We start from the raw sequence: 16,836 nt of genomic DNA, 5'->3' as shown, positions 1-16,836 counted from the left end.
TATGTGTATAAAGGCACCGAACAGAGATAGTGAGGAGTGCAGTGCAGGCTAATGAAAGGGTGGAGGTAGCTGGAGGTTTTACACAAATCTGTCCTGCAGGCAGAAACGGAATCTCATTAATTAAGTTTGGCATTGTGTGGATGTGTTCACACACATAGATGTGTTAAGAAAGCTCTGCCTGGACTGCTTCAGCTCACGCTGACATCCTTTTTTGTCAGGACTTGACAAAGCAAGCAAACAGCAGGTGTGAAATCAGTCTTTGTGTAGCTGTCCGGTGAATTCTGGAATCTTAGTTTGTCAGATTTCTGCACTTTCAAAATCTCTTTCCTTTAGCTGATACGTAATTTTCAACAAATCCTTCAAGTCCAGCCTTCCAGAACGACAGATATAAGCATTTTCTGATCTGACACTACTATCAACGGGAAGAACAGAAAACTTTTCCTGAACTTACATCGTATTCAAGGTTTGTTTGGGTTTCGGTACAAAAACAACTTGGTAAAGCATTAGTGATGGTTAACCATCACTAGTGGTCATGCTTAAAAAAACAATGTCAGCAGTCGCTTTAAAACAGGAAGCACCCAGCGGTCTCTGGTGTTGAAGTCCAAGATTTGGTTGACCCACCTATTCATCCGAATGTTGCATTTAATTTTTAATTTAATTTAATTTAATTTTATTCACTTTACTGATCCCAAACTGGGAAATTATTCTCTGCATTTCACCCATCCCGTAAACACACACATGCACATGCAACATGCAGTGAGCAGTGGGCTGCCGCATCAGGCGCCCGGGGAGTATATGGGGGGTTAAGTGCCTTGCTCAAGGGCACATCATGGAGGGGGGAGGAGATACTCCACCACACCCAAGTTTCTCTGCCAGTCCGGTGGGGGGAATCGAGCTGGCGACCCTCCGGTCACAAGCCGCTTCTCCAACCTCTAGGAAACGGCTGCCCCCCCAAAGTTGCACTAATCAACATTTTTGTACTGACAATGAGTTAAACGAATCCATGTAAATGAAATTACTACTACAGAAATATCTATATTTATATTGATGAAATCTATCTATATATCAGTTAAAATCATGTTTTTGCTAGTATCAGTGAAATCCTTGAGGTGTCGGGGCTGTAAATAACCACTGTAGTGGCATATGTTCAAAATTTCATTGGCGTCAGTCATCTTCAAACTCATCTCTGATTGGCTTGATGTTCATGTGGAAGAAGTGAAGGAGGTCTATCGTCTGGACCTTAGTTGACGTTACCAGACTGTTTTTCTCGGAGTGCTTGTGGATCACTGACTGATGTAATCTGTAAGAACTTCTTTCCTCTGGTTTGTTTTACAGTGGAGTTCTTTATGTATCTGACTAACACAAACACATCATTATCTCACTGCCTGCAGGTACAGCAACAGAAGATCAACAGCATTAACATCGAGCAGTCAATGGCAGTTAAACCCAAACATCAATGCTGCTAACGGCTCTGCCGATACAGGCGGTGATGGCTGTGATAATACACACAGTGATGTGCTCCTCTGTGTGCTGGTGGCATTATGACGGACCCCTTGGACTCTAGTGTGGAGCTCTCTGAGCACTCGGCAGGAAAGTGTTTGTTCAAAATATAGTTTACTTTTCAGAATAGTTAAATTGTGCTTTGATAACGTCAAATATTTAATAATGTTAATTAACATCATCATTAGTGAGTCACTCATGTATTCAGTTTGATGTATTGCAACAAAAATACAATTTGTAGGAGTATTATTTATATACTTATTTATATACTGAGGATGAGCAAACAATATGTATTGATTAGCCTTCATATACTTATAAATATGTGTGTGTGTGTGTGTGTATATATATATATAGATATATATATATACAAACACAGCTGTTGATGTCAGACTTCCTGTCTGGTTTATGTTTTTTATCACTGATGTGCCACCTCCTCATCTCTCCCTCCTTTCCTCTCTATTCTTCTCCTCTGCTGTCCTCTCCCATCCTCTCGTCTCCTAACCTCCACGCTCCAGTCTTTCCTCTCCACACTGCTCTCAGCCCTCCACAGCAGAGTACTTACCACCGCGGTTTTAGACGAGTAATACCCCATTAACCCTGTGAACCTGAAGCTACTGATGCACAAAGAGCTCCATTACCGTCCTGCACAGTCGTTAGGATCTCCATTAATTCATCACCTCCGTACTCTGCTGGTTTACCACAGTAAACAGGAAGCAGTGGGCATTTCAATAGGCCAAGTGTTTAAATGTGCACATCTTTAGTGATTGAGATATATGTCGTTGCAGAGGACGAGTTCAGAGCCCCTCATAACGCCGGGCTCGGAGGCTGAGGCGTTCCTCAAGAAGCTCTGCGGCTTCTAAAGGATGGCAGTGCTGATTTAACCACTGAGAGCTTGAAATATGTTGACTGAGAGCAAGCAGTTTGTGGTGTTTCATCCAGTTTTGTGCCTAATTTACAGAGTACAGTTGAGCATCAATGTGAAAATCTTACATTTGATTTACATTTTATATGAGAAAAAGAAAAGGAATGTAAAAAGGATTTCTTAAAGACCTGCTGTCCTTCTTCCAGGGGATTTTAATACATGAGATTATAATAATTATCTTTATAGAACTGATTCCTGACATATTTGTGTTTGCTGAGACATCGGTGCTACTGTAAATGGTTGTTACTGTTTTAATTAGCTTAAATTGTGTTTATAAAGTCTAAATTTCTGCAGGTGGGACTGTTTTACGACCCGTTTGGTTAACTAAATTGTGCATTTACAAGATTTTACTAGATTTTAAGAGCTTAAACAATTAGAGACACACAACAATTTGAGATCAATTAATTGTTGAAGTCATATATTAAGGAAAAATGCTAAATTTTCTCTCATTCCAGCTTCACAAACGTGAATATGTGCTTGAGTAAGATGAATCTCTCTGTTTTTAGTTGACTGGTTGCACAAAATATGCAACATTAAGATGTCACCACTGGATCTGAAAAGCTTGGATGGATGATTAATTGATTAATTGGGAAAAATAATCAACATTTTAATGAATTGGTTGCTAGTTTTGTGTGTGTTGCACTGAGTCTGGGCATTCCTGCACTCATAACGCTCGCAAAAATGAGCTATGAAAACAAACAAAAAAGAGTCTTGTAGGTTGACTTGTAAGTTTAATGTCATGGTCGTCTGGCTTTAGAGCATAGCCGCTACTGAACTTAAACATGAATATGCATGAAAAGATCCAATGTATTCACAGGGGTTACATTTCATCACCACAACCTGAGAACGAAGGTCAGGAGAAGAAAGCCCTGCTGTAGACTTTTCCTTCCATTCAAGAAGAAGAAAACAGTTTGCTCAGATTAACGCTGTCAGCTCTCGACAGCAGGAGATTGGCTGAGAGGAAGCAGGTGTTGGCAGTGACAGACAAGAAGGATGTCGAGGAAACGAACGCACAGAGAGAGCGACAGCAAAGGGTCGGGGCAGACGGGGAGGGAATCGTTAGTCTGGATATGGATGGCGAGTGGGTTGAAGAGCAGGGGTTATCTCTGTCTCTGATATAAATTCGACTGTTCCTGATCACAGCGTCCTGAGCCGGGCAGCAGAGATATGCGCTGTATGGAGAAATGTGCACAGAGATTTATAACACATCCATAAATTTAGTGGAGCACTCGCAGGGAAATGAAATAACAGCCGGAGATGTGGGATATTTATAGTGCGGCTGTACCAGACAGTGAGAAAGAAAGCAAAAGAAATCTGTGGGGCCAGATCCATCGAATGATTACACACAGAACAAAGCCACTGCCGGGGTCAGGGGTCGCCACTGTGGCTGGTTTACTGACTGAGTGTAATGCTGTTAACAGAGATACAGATCAGCCAGAGCAATATTAATCTTTAAACCAATTTCACCAAGCGGCGTGCGAGGTGTTTGTGGGAAATGATCACATGTACTTGATATGTATCGTGTAAAATGTGTATGTGCCACTGAAGCAGCAGAGTGAGGAGAAAACAGCAGTTTGTTATTGTCCTTGAACTGAGCTGGACTGCAGATTAAGACCGTTCGGAGCATATGTGCTGCGGCTCAAAAGCACACTCCGAAATTGTTTTAGAATGCAAAGTGAATCCATCACTGTAAAACAGCAAATCAGACTTTGATTACATTTTGTCTGCACATTTTTTCTCTCGGTTGCAATTTGTGCAAAAACAGAGCAATAAAGAAAGGATATGAAAAGCAAACGCAACATCGGTCGTACATGTTCCAACATTCGGTTCAGGCTTGATGAAAAATGGAGCGATTGAAAAACTAATGCATTAAATTATCAGTTTCCACCGAAAGGATTCTACAGTAAGGCACAAACATACAAACTTAAATGTGATCCTGAATGCAGCCACTGATTGGAAAATACTGCAAGAGCTGACTGACTGATGCAAGCCAGATTTTTAATCATGTTTTGTATATTCATGCGTTATGTATCTTATGTCCAAGTCTGGGTGCATTTTATGCTTCACCTGGCTCCCAATTTCCCTTCAGATATGATAAAGACGAAGTCTCTACAAACTGTATATTGACAGCGTTATCTTTCAGTCCAAAGCAAGAAACCACCTGAGGTGAACCTAATTCAATCACACCTGTACCTTTTCATGAAGGGCCAGAAAGTCGTGCAGTGACTCACATGCAACTAAATCTAACGGAAAAAAGCATTTAAATCATCATTTGACTCTAAATCTTCCCTAAAATATTTGTTTGGCTCTTTCAGGCAGGTTGACCTATCTGCTTCCATTATTAGCAGTACACGAAGCACACCTGCTATGTGTGTGTTGTACTGTATGTCACATGTTGTTCAGTAATCTGTGTTCTGACAGCAGTTTTACCCTCTGACTCTCCCCCCGTTGTCTGACTGAAAGCCGTGGGCCAAAGCGTCGTCTTCTTCCAGCCGAGCGGCTCCTGTCAGTCACCGCCGACAGGTCAGCTATGCTCCGAGATCGTTAAGGCTCCGAGGTGTCCCGGCACCGAGACCTGCACCTAATATCACGCTTCACAACCCCGTCGATACCCCCGCAGCACCGCGAAAAAGACCAGCTCAGCCTAAATGCTCCCAGAACACCAAAGGACACACATTATTTCCCCCGCTGCTCGCCGAGGTCAAAGCCACCGAGAAGAAGTCAGCTGTCGTTTGTCTGGAGGAAAATGTAAGAGCAGTCAGTCAGCGCACGAGGCAGTCAGTCAGTAAAACAGCCTGTTAGACAGTCATGCAGTCAGGTAGTCAAAATGTCAGAGTTGTAGAATCAAGACCAACTGTCACAATCCACGCTTGTTTATGTTATTATTCAGTGGTGATTCACAGGCTCTGCTTTAGTTTTACTGAAAGTAACCTACATTTTGATTGGCCACTGTATGAGCCTATAAACTTAATGCAACTACTGCTAGTATACTTTTTACTTTTCTTTCTCGCACTCCCATGAAACAATCACACGAATCAATCACAGAGAAAATAGAATAACATTGATAAAAATGTAATGAAAAGATAAATGAATTAAGATAATAAGAATTGTGCAGCCAACTTGAGGCTTGTTTGCTCTTATTCTAATAATTATTCCTGAGTATGGAAATAAGAGCACGTAACTTCATTTGTATGCTCGTTTTATTCAAAAACTTCACTTAGAGCTTTACAGATAAAGGAGGACACAAAGCAGAAAATAAAAGCAATCGCATTAAGACAACGAATTAAAAAAAACACAAGGAAGAAAACATTTACTTTAATAGATACCACAAGAAACATAACATATTCTCAAAAGTGTTTTAAAAATGTTTGTTTTAGGAGTTTTAAAAGAAATTAAAGACATTGCTGTTCCTTTCAGTGGTCGGAGAGTTGCAACTTTAACTGCAAAAGTCTGGAAACAACCAGCAGACAGAAGGAGAAGCAGAGGAGTCAATATAAATCTGTGATATTTTTCGAGCAAGGCCGTTTAAAGCTTGAAAGCCGAAGACATACAGCGATAGCAGCTTCTCCACCGGCAGCGGCCAGAAAAGACCTGAACGCGGTGCAGCCACAGCAGACATCTCTCGGGAACTCTTGTTGGCATGACATCCACCCTCTGCTTCTATGGCTTCATTGTGTTTTGATCAACTTTGCTCGACCCACAACACTGCCGCTGTCTGTTCTTGTAAACTAAAAGGCTTCGATGCTATCCATCTCTGCTTTCAAGACAGGTTGAGAGGAAACTACAACACATCATACACAATTGATGAACCTTTCAGTAACAATACACTGAGATTCCAGGCATGGATTTTTCAAAGGAGGAGAGCCGGGGACTGAATCACTCCCTATCACTGATGTTTCTTAACATTATTCATGAGGGGATATTATTCAAGGTAGCTGCTTGGAGGTCAGCTGCATGTGGCACAAAGAAATCAAACATTTCTCGTGGTCAATAATGGAAAACAAACTGGAGTCGATAATGGAAACGAAGCCACTTCTGCCAAACGAGCAGGACCAGCATAGAGAGCCGGACATAAACCTGAAGAGTTTATGTAGAGGAGCGCTGCTGTTTGTCATACTGTTATCGGAGACGGTCGTGCAATTAACTGAAAAAGACAGTCCTGTTTCCAAACTGCAAGAGGATGCAGTTTTCTAGGAGGGAGATGCTTCATGCAGCCCAATAAACAAGGCGAGCCCATACTGAAGGTGACCAAGGACTGAACATTAGTTTAAAGGTCTGTGCATCAACATTAAAAACAGCAGCAGAGGAATGAAAAAGTATATTCTCTTGTTCTTATTTTCTGGTACAACTGCACTTTTCATCAAAAGTTTTCATTCGTCATCCATCAACAAAAAACACTGGACAATTATCCCCCCTGCACAATGTAACAATATAACAGGCTCACATTATGGCCATCAGTTTTTACAATGCTTCGATGTAAAGAATGGCTCTTTACTATACTCTCTACTATAATACCCATAAGCCTTAGCTGCAGTCGCTATGAGAACAGGCACGTAAGACCGGTAGCAAATTCAGAACTCTTCTTCATTGTAAATTGGAAAAAAAACCCACATCACATAGTTGATGAGACTGCTTAGTATTCTATTAAGTTTCTATAAACTTCAACCTTAAACTCAGCATTCAAGGCTCATGCAGCACATTTTGAGCTGACTGGATGTTTGTGGAAATGCATCTTGGAGGTTGCAGATGATTCAACGGACCTAACAACCCAACATTGTCCATGCACAGCATCAGTAGCTCCTACCGCTTGGCCATTCAATCATCAATCCATCCCTTTCACGTTGGACACCTGCGTTACGCCGAGCTCTAGCAAAAGCACATCCAACCTGACCCACAGCATGAGACTGCTGTCACTGTCAGTCACTCACACAGGTTGCTGCTAAATCACAGAACACACAGTACTCAGGATTACATGACATGAAAGAAAAGCTCAAAAGCGCAATTTGTCTCTGTGGACAGTTTGTGCTCACGCTCTTCTTCTGGCTCTCTTTGCCGTCTTTGTCAGAAAACTGAGGTAAATCTTTATAATGTTAATGTAATTCATTAAAAATTCATGAAACCGGTAAAATATGATCTTCATTTGATCCACCGAGAGAAGAAAGATGTGTCTGTAGACCAAATTGTGAGGTGATCAAGCTAATTTACAGCCATCAGCAATATGACTTTCTCTCAGAATAAAAAACAGACAAAGGATTTGTTTCAAGCCATCGTCACCCACAACATGCCTCCACATTTACAGTGGATGGGGAGCAAACTCTAAATATTTTTCATCAAGTTTAAAACACCTCTGCTCACCTCTTAAACAAGCACTACGAGTCGTCTCTGCTGTGGCTGACCAGCTTGCCGGCCAAAGCCAAAATCCGTGCACGGCCTGCAGCAGGTGTTGTGAATATAAAGTAGAGTGTGAGTGAATCAGTCATTGGCTGGCTTCATTTGGTATGCAAAATAAAAATGAGTTATACAAAACAGGCCTGGCAGAAGCCTGCACAGCGGCTCAAATACAGCTGCAAAGCAAAGTGACAAAGTCGAAGCAAAACAAGGAATTTGCCACAAAAAACCTACAAATGTGAAAGCAAAGTCAGTTATTTCACTTAAAATACGCTAAATGAGTTCATCAGCTGTTTCAGTTGTCCTTATTACCTGATGACTGAATCTCAGACCTCTGTAAAAGTCTTTAGTATCAGTCCCCCCAGGACCCTACAGGGATTTAATGACTAAGTGTGCAGTAGCTTTGCCAAAACTTGGAGCTAAAGGTTGTTCTTAAGTGCAGTAATATTTCAAACACATGCAAGCTGTGTTTAAAAAACCTTTTTTATGTATTCGAATGTAATATGTTCCACTTATTAATAAAAAACAGGCATGAGGAACCTCTTTGGAGAGCTCTCTGAGAGCACTCAAACATGTCGTTATGTCCCGTTAGCTCGTCAAGATGTCTGATGTGCCTCGGTAAGCATTTTCCAAGTTCCTCATTGGTGTGGAAAAAAAAGAAGAAGAAAGAAGAAGAAAAATGGTTGGAAACTCTCACAAGTATTGCAGGGTTGGTTTATATACTGTAACATTAGTTATTAGCATGTCATGTTTCACTCCACGCTAGCGGCTCTACGAGGCCGTATTTAGGCACAGTGGTGCTAATATGCTCACAACGATAATGCTTGCATTCTGATGTTATTCAAGCACAATATTTACCATTTTAACCATCTCAGTTCAGGGCGTTGACATGGTAACATTTGCTAATCAGCATGAAGCACAAAGTACAGCTGAGGCTGATGTGAATGTCAGTAGTTTCGCAGATATTAGCTCATAAAACAAAATATTGGACAATCTGAAATTTTCACTTCATGATGAAGCTAGATGAGATCAGAGGATTAAAGTTGTTCGTATTCATCCTCTAAATTGCTGTAGGATGTTAGCCCATGAATAGAGCTCCTGCTTATTATCATAGCAGGATGGTGTTTTCTTCTAAGATGAAGATATACTGTTAGCCATGACCATATTTAAAACCACAACATTGAAATGAAATGGGTCTACTGGATGGTCTCAGTTCCACATCTGTATTTAGACAACCTTTGCAAAGTAGAGTAAATGTGTTTTAATGCAAATATTCACTGTCGGCCTGCTAATTAATCTACATCTCCTCATCACTTTCCACAAGTTTCCGGAGTAAATAAACATTTTTGAAACGTTAGCAGGCCATCCAAATATAGGCACCGGACATGAAAGTCACAATGAGATGCTGAATGCTCACTGTCTTCTGTCTCTTTTCTCTGCCTGCTTTCCTCTTACTCACTTTCTAAAATGTTTAAAACAAAAACTATAGCTGCAGTTTAACGCAGGCAGACTTAGCCGGCGTCTCTGCTCGCTCTCCACACACAAGCCTGCCTCATTCACATGCCGCCCGCCTCTGAAAAGCCTCTCCAGCATCCCTGTGTGGCTGTGTGGCAAGTCATCACGGCAGATAAAACAAGCACCGTGGTGTGATGCAGGAATCGTAATATTAACTGTGATAATCCAGATAAAGACTGCGGCATAATCTCTGTCTTCACTCTGCAGAACTGAGATATTTCCACAGAATTGTGTGTGAAAACTCAATTCAGACAAGAAATTACACGTCTCACCTCCCCATTGTGTGGTGGCTTTCAAATGAATGTGGAGTGATTGTGTCAGATGTAGAAAAAAAGCATCCGTCCTTTCAAAAGGATCCGTATCATCTGTGCTGTTTTCCACGTCTTTGTGTTTAATCACAAAGGCTGGAAGTTGTGAAAAAAAGTTTCTTTATCTAAATTAGTGACTAAGATTCTTCCATCCATTTCTCAACGATTCTCCTCTTTTTAATGTAATTCATAGCTTGTTTGTCGGATGTCTTCTTCTATGCATTATTAAGACATTGATGTATCTGTTTATATGTGTCTGGGGGTTTAGATCTATGCTCAAACATACAGCTACACGCATATCAATACCAAATGTGGCGCATGAATCACTTTGAATTTAATTTGACTTCTTTATTCTTCAGAACAACGCACATGAATTGACATTTCTATGAATGTGCCAGTGCTAGTGCTAACTTTCAGCTGCAGTTCTTTGGTAAGATGCTCTAAAAGCAATGAAGTGGCAGGTTCAGAAATACAAACAAAAGACAATAATCAAGGTCATTTATTTACACCCCAAGAGTCAGCGAGAGCAGGGGTGGAAGATGACTCACAGGTGGATTGCATGGTAACGAACAGGATAACGGATATGACTATGCCTTGGATACATGACTCAGTGAGGGATGGGGGCACGGACCCATCTCTTAGGGCCAGAGGTAGCAGTACTCAGGTGACAGGGAAGGCAACTAAGGAGAGCAAAAGTTGTGCAGCAGAGGATAAGAAGCTTCAAGTTTGCCCATGTGGCTGGCAGAAAATAACATCAATCCGAGGCCTTAGAACTCATCAGGGAAGGAGGAAGTGTTTAGCGGTGGAAGGGCAGAGTGGCCGCATCGACCAGTATTTCTTGAGAAGTCAGTCGAATCAGTCGGATGAAGTCCAGCGACAGGTAGAAAACCACAGTTCGCAGGATATCAGTAACACTATCCCTGGAGAGGAGGAGGTACGGAGAGGGGATGCAGTTGGTGTTGAGGGCAACAGGCCAGCCAAGGAGAGAAGCATGGAGCAGAAAGCTAGAGTTAAGTGGCCGAGGGCTAATGATAGCAAAGAGTGGGAGGCAGTTGATAGAGATTTATCAGTCATATTAAGCAGGCTTAGAGGAGATGTAGTGGAGAAATTGGATAAAATTGGAGATGTGATCTACTCCTATGGTCGAGAGAGATTTGGGGTGCTTGTCAAAAGGAAAGGCGAGAGGGTGCAGGTCGGCAAGTCTAGGCGGCAAAGAGAAATAGAGAAGTTAGTAAAGGAAAGGAGGCAGTTAAGAAAGCAGTGGAGGAAGGCGACAGAAGAAGAAAGGGAGGGAATTAAGGTGTTGCAGGAGGAACTGAGAAGCAGGTTAACAGTACTCAGAAGGGCAGAACACCTTAGGGAGAAGAGAAAGAAGAAGGAACGTGCAAGGTCAGCATTTTTTAGGAACCCCTTTAATTTTGTGAAAGGCTTGTTTAATCAAGAAAAAGGAGGGCAACTTAAGGCAACGAAATCAGAGATTGAACAGTATTTGAAGTCGACGTATTCAGATTCAAAGGAGAATAGGAACATAGGTCTTCCACCTGACATGCCACCATTAGGGGAAGTGGAGCAGGAGATGGATGTGAGCCCACCTAGGTGGAGAGAAGTGGTGGAGGTGGTTAGGCGTGCAAAGGCTTCTTCGGCCCCAGGGCCTAATGGAGTCCCCTACCGTGTCTATAAGAGTGCACCTGGCATCTTAAGGACACTATGGAGATACCTGAGAATAGTTTGGGAGAAACAAAGTATTCCAAGAGCATGGCGCAGGGCAGGAGGTGTCTTCATCCCTAAGGAGAAGGAGTCATCGGACCTTAGCCAGTTTCGGATGATTTCTCTCCTAAATGTTGAGGGAAAGATTTTCTTTAGTATCGTAGCACAGAGGCTGGCTAAATACTTAGAAAGGAATGGTATGATAGATACGACAGTGCAAAAAGCAGGGATACCAGGATTTGCGGGATGCTTAGAGCATACTAGCATGATTTGGCATCAGATTCAGACAGCTAAGAGGGAGAAAAGAGACTTGAATGTTGTATTTTTAGATCTGGCTAATGCGTTTGGGTCAGTGCCACATAACCTTATTTGGAGTTCCTTTGACTACTTTAAAGTGCCGGAGATAGTTGTTAACTTGGTGAAAGCATATTTCCAAGACATCAGACTGTGTGCAAGTATCGCAGAGCTCACAACAGGCTGGCAAAGATTGGAGGTTGGTATTATGGCAGGATGTACAGTGTCCCCGCTAGCTTTCACAATGGCTATGGAGGTAATTATTAGGGCTTCCAAGTGGGTCGTAGGTGGAGAGAGACGGCAGAATGGAATGCGTCTTCCACCAATTAGGGCTTATATGGATGATATGACACTGCTAACTTCAACAGTGCCATGTACAAGGAGGTTGTTAGATAAAGTCAATCAGAATCTCAAGTGGGCTAGTATGAAGATTAAGCCTAGTAAGTCAAGGAGTATTTCAATATACAGAGGGAAAGTAAGTGATAGAAAGTTTGCTATAGATGGTGAGGAAATCCCAACAATTAGGGAGAAATCAGTTAAGAGTCTAGGACGGTGGCACAATGTGGACCTGAATGATGTTGAACAGGTTGTGCAATTTAGAAAGGATGTTGCAGAAGGGCTGGAGAGAATAGATAAATCAGGGCTCCCAGGAAAACTGAGGTTGTGGTGCTTGCAGTTTGGCTTGTATCCTAGGTTAATGTGGCCAATGTCAGTATATGAAGTCCCATTATCTGTAGCAGAGAGAATGGAAAGGCTAGTTAGCTCTTATATTAGAAAATGGTTGGGTGCTCCCAGGTGCTTAAGCAATGTAGCTTTGTATGGGAAAGGAATGCTTCAGCTGCCAGTATCCAGTCTAACAGAGGAGTTTAAATGCACTAAGGTTAGGACAGAACTTTTATTATCTGGGAGTAAGGACATGTTAGTTAGCAATGTGGTTCCGAATCCTTCTGGGGGGAGGAAATGGAACCCAAGGGCAGCAGTGCAGGAGGCAGAGGCAGCTCTTAGGCATGCAGAAATAGTAGGAAATGTTCAATTTGGCCGGGGAGGCTTGGGGCTTGGCCCAGGCAAACCAGTGTGGAATAAAGCAGGTCTAAAGGAGAAAAGAAAGCTTGTAGTGGAACAGGTGCGTAGGCAGGAGGAGTTGTTAAGAGGGGCAAAAGCAGTTGGTCAAGCCAAACAGGGACAATGGTTGAATTGGGAAGGTGTTGAGAAGAGGAAACTTAGTTGGAGGGACCTGTGGAATATGGAGGAAGGCCGTATTAAATTTCTGATAGGGGCGACATACGATGTGTTGCCAACCCCGCAGAACCTAAGTCTCTGGGTACAGGGCGATCAATCGTGCCCACTCTGCTCAGGTACAGCAAGTTTAAAGCACATTTTGTCAGGTTGTAGAATTAGCTTATCACAAGGCCGGTATACATGGCGGCATAATCAGGTGCTGAGAAGCTTAGCCGCAGGCATTGAGGAGAGAAGGAAGCAGGTGAATTCTGGAAGTTCTAGAAAGGAGAGGTTAGATGTGCAGTTTGTTCGAGAGGGGGAGAAAAATAGAGCTGCTAAGTCAGGGAGAAAGCAGGGAGGTGGCTGCCTGGTAGGGGCTGATGATTGGCAAATGCAGGTCGACTTGGGAGGACAGCTAGTTGTGCCCCAGGAAATAGTTTATAGTAATCTGAGGCCAGACATTGTCTTATGGTCCATGAGTAAAAAGACTGTGTATTTTATTGAGTTAACAGTCCCTTGGGAAAATTCAGTGGAGGCATCTTATGAAAGGAAGAAGACTAAGTATGCAGATTTAAAGACAGAATCTGAGCAGAGGGGATGGAAGACCAGGGTCTGTCCGGTTGAAGTGGGGTGTAGAGGTTTTGTTGCAGGGTCAGCTGTTTCACTGTTGAGGGAGCTGGGAGTGCATGGGCAAAATTTAAGAAAGACAGTGAGGGAGATGTCAGATGAGGCTGCTAGGTCTAGTCAGTGGATATGGATCAGGAGAAATAATAGTAGTTGGGGGGTGAAATAGGGACAGTGGGGGGGCAGGCAGAGGACATGCATGCCTAACCCGGCAAGAGAAGAGGTTAAAGTCTGAACAAGACACCTCTGCTCTGCTTTCCCCGCCCCATCTTCTCGCTCTGCCAATAGGAAGAGAACCAGGAAGTTTAGATAAGGTGGGGGTGTGGCCAGCTAGAGTCTCTCTTTGGGACCATGCGGCCTGTTCAGGTGAGTTTGCGTGGTAAGACACAGAGTTGGCTTGTTTTTTGATCTTTTTGGTTGTTTTCCTGTTTTGTCTGCTTCTTGAAGGAAATGTTAGGGTTTGTTTTCCTGCTCTGTTTGCTTTTTGAAGGAAATGGTAGGGTTTGCTGCTTCTTGAAGGAAATGTTAGAAGAGGCTGTTAAATCTAGTCTGTGGTTTAGGCCTCCACCTTCAGCACCTTCTAAATTTTCCACCCCCTACCCGAACAAGGGTCTGTATCCAATCCCTACTTTCATCTTTTGACTCTACCTCTTTATTTTCTATCCCCTACCCGAACCAGGGTTTGTATTCCCACCCCGCTTTTTCTTGGTGCAGTTGGTGAGAGGCAGGGGTAGATGATGGTAGTGTGGCAATCGGCAGTTACATGTGGCATCTAGGCCTGTGGTAGCATTGTAGCAGCTAACAATAGCTAAAGCGGTGAGAGTATGATAGTATCTTAGCAGTTAGTATTGGTAGCTAGCAATTAACATTAACAGTATAGGTGAATCTAGCGTTATTGTCTTCTTCTGTTCCTCTTAGCAGGTAGCGGTTAGCACATAACATTAGCTAAATGGTAGCATCGGAACTGTATTGTCTTCTTCTGTTCTTCCTAGCGGTTAGCAGTAGCATTAGCAATAGTTAAATGGTAGCATCGGTACTGGCCACTACCTGGAGCATCTCTGGGTCAGTTGAACGTGGCGGTGCTGTTTGGATTGTGTAGGAGCAGTGTGAACTGGCACTAGGGGGGGTGACTCTGGGACGCCGGAGTTCACTGCCTAACCTCCTGGAGGTGTAGTGGGACTAAGTAGGCGAAACACTGTTGAAGGGAGGTTTCCACCTGATGACCCCCAGAGACGTGTTAGGAATCACTGCTCTTTGGCAGGTATAGAGGCAGATTAGAGCTCCAAGGTTCTTCACTGAGAATGAATCCTCTTTTTGAGCACAAGTATCTTGTGTTTAAATTAACTAATTTAACTGGCATTTTACAACATAATAAAATGTAAGTTGTTCTTTCATGCTGCACACACGGAAAGTAACGTATTTTTGATTTGCAATACAACAAAAAAGACTCCAGCATGCACAGCACCGAGCGCAAATCATGCAAAGAAACAGGAGGAAGCAAAACATTGATCCAACAACACATACAATAACCATTATTTATGCAAAGCAAAACGGCACAGAGCAACAGAACACAAATGAACAACACTGTTATTAACCACAAATTGCACACATTAGCCATGCAAAGCAACGAGACAGATGAATATGAAACAAATGAGCCACAGTTATAAGAATTATCAATACCACATTAGTTTAAGTGCATGAAAATATGCCTATTCACACCCAAAAAGCAACGGGCGTATGACATGGGACAAAGTTAGCAGCAGGTCTGCAAATTAATGATGCCAATAGATGGATAGCAAAGAATCTTGCATACATATATTATCTTTATATTCAGTTTTCTCAAAGTTTATGTCAACATTCATACTGTGGCATGACAAGAATGAGTCAGGCTAGACTAGACAATATCAAAGAAGAAGAAGAAAGTAAAATCCAAAGCACCCTGAGTCCCGAGTATAATAACAAGCCTTTCATATTGAGATTCAGCTGAGAGCCTCCATCAGGGTGCTGAAGCGAAATCCAAACACTTGACTGCGACAGGACACATGTTAGAGCTGTGTGGATGGACTTCAAGAGGACGGCAGGGGAACAGGAAGATCAGTGAGGCGGCAGTTTATAAGCCACCATCCAATAGACATCAGGTATGGCTTCAAATTGTGATGCTCATTGATCTGCTGAAAAAGATGTCCTTCTGTATTTTACTTTTACACCCCGACAAAGGCTTTTAGTCCTGGGTATTAGCCTGTAATACTAACAGCTTCTTATTACACTCAGTGCTTCCACTTTTTCTTTTTTGATGCCAGTTAAGCATGTTAAATTTCAGTTCTCCCTATGGAGAGCAGAGGACTTTTTCCTTCAGGTTAGGGGGCATTTATCACCATGGTCACAATGATAAACACCTGGTTAAGATTGTGTCCCATGTTGAAGTCCATCCAACCTGGATCTCTGAAGGCGTCAAGTCTTTTCGACCTGTTAGAAGTGTGCTCTGCTGTACCCGTTACCACACCTGACAATGACATCACAGTGCCCTACAGCACACCTGACATCACAGCACCAAGGTGACAAATTAAAACCACTCGATGTCAGGAGAAACACGATTTTCAGGTGGTGAAGTTGGTCTTTAAATACGCTGAGCTTTCCATTTGGAACAATACGTTATGATTCAAGTTCATTCATCATAGTCTTGGAAAGAATATGTTAATCTGTTTTACTTGGCTAAATAAAGGAAAACAAAAAGAAGAAGCCAGTTTCACCAGATGTCTTTCCCAAGAAGGAGTAAAAATCTTATTAATTTTCTTCTAAATCTGCAAATTTATGTATGACATGAGATCCAGTCACAACACAGACAATAAAAGCTTTAATGAGATTTTAAGCAGTCGTGTTAATTCTTGTATCCTCTCTCAGTGGGATACTCTCAATTGATTTGCAGTGACTCACGGTGCCGGGGAATCCTTCCGTGACCACCTGACCTGAACTGCTGCATTACATGATGACAAACAGACTGCGAGCAGCAGCCTGGAGCCTAATGGAACCTGAGATGGCTCTTTCTCAAACATCGTCGGAGCAGAATGGTGTAGCCTGCGGTGGGTTTTCTGCTGAAGGATTTGGGCAGAGCACAGGGTCTTCAAGTCCTTTTAATGACTAAAGTACCTTTCACTGGAGCTGTGACAGTAGTGAAAGCTCCCCCCCTCTCTCTCTCCCTCCCTGTGGTTGTCTCCCTCTCTCTCCTCCTTCCCCTCCCTCTGCAGAGTGCAGCCAAACAGAAAGTAGCCTCTTGCCTCTGCTGTCATCGCCGTGGAGCCAGGCGGATGTTGATGCTGAGCGCTGCAGGCGCAGAAGTGCAAAATTCATCAGGGATCTGGA

Source organism: Chelmon rostratus, chromosome 11, assembly GCF_017976325.1.
Source record: "Chelmon rostratus isolate fCheRos1 chromosome 11, fCheRos1.pri, whole genome shotgun sequence".
Lineage (NCBI taxonomy): Eukaryota > Metazoa > Chordata > Actinopteri > Chaetodontiformes > Chaetodontidae > Chelmon > Chelmon rostratus.
Note: the sequence above shows the minus strand (reverse complement) of the source record.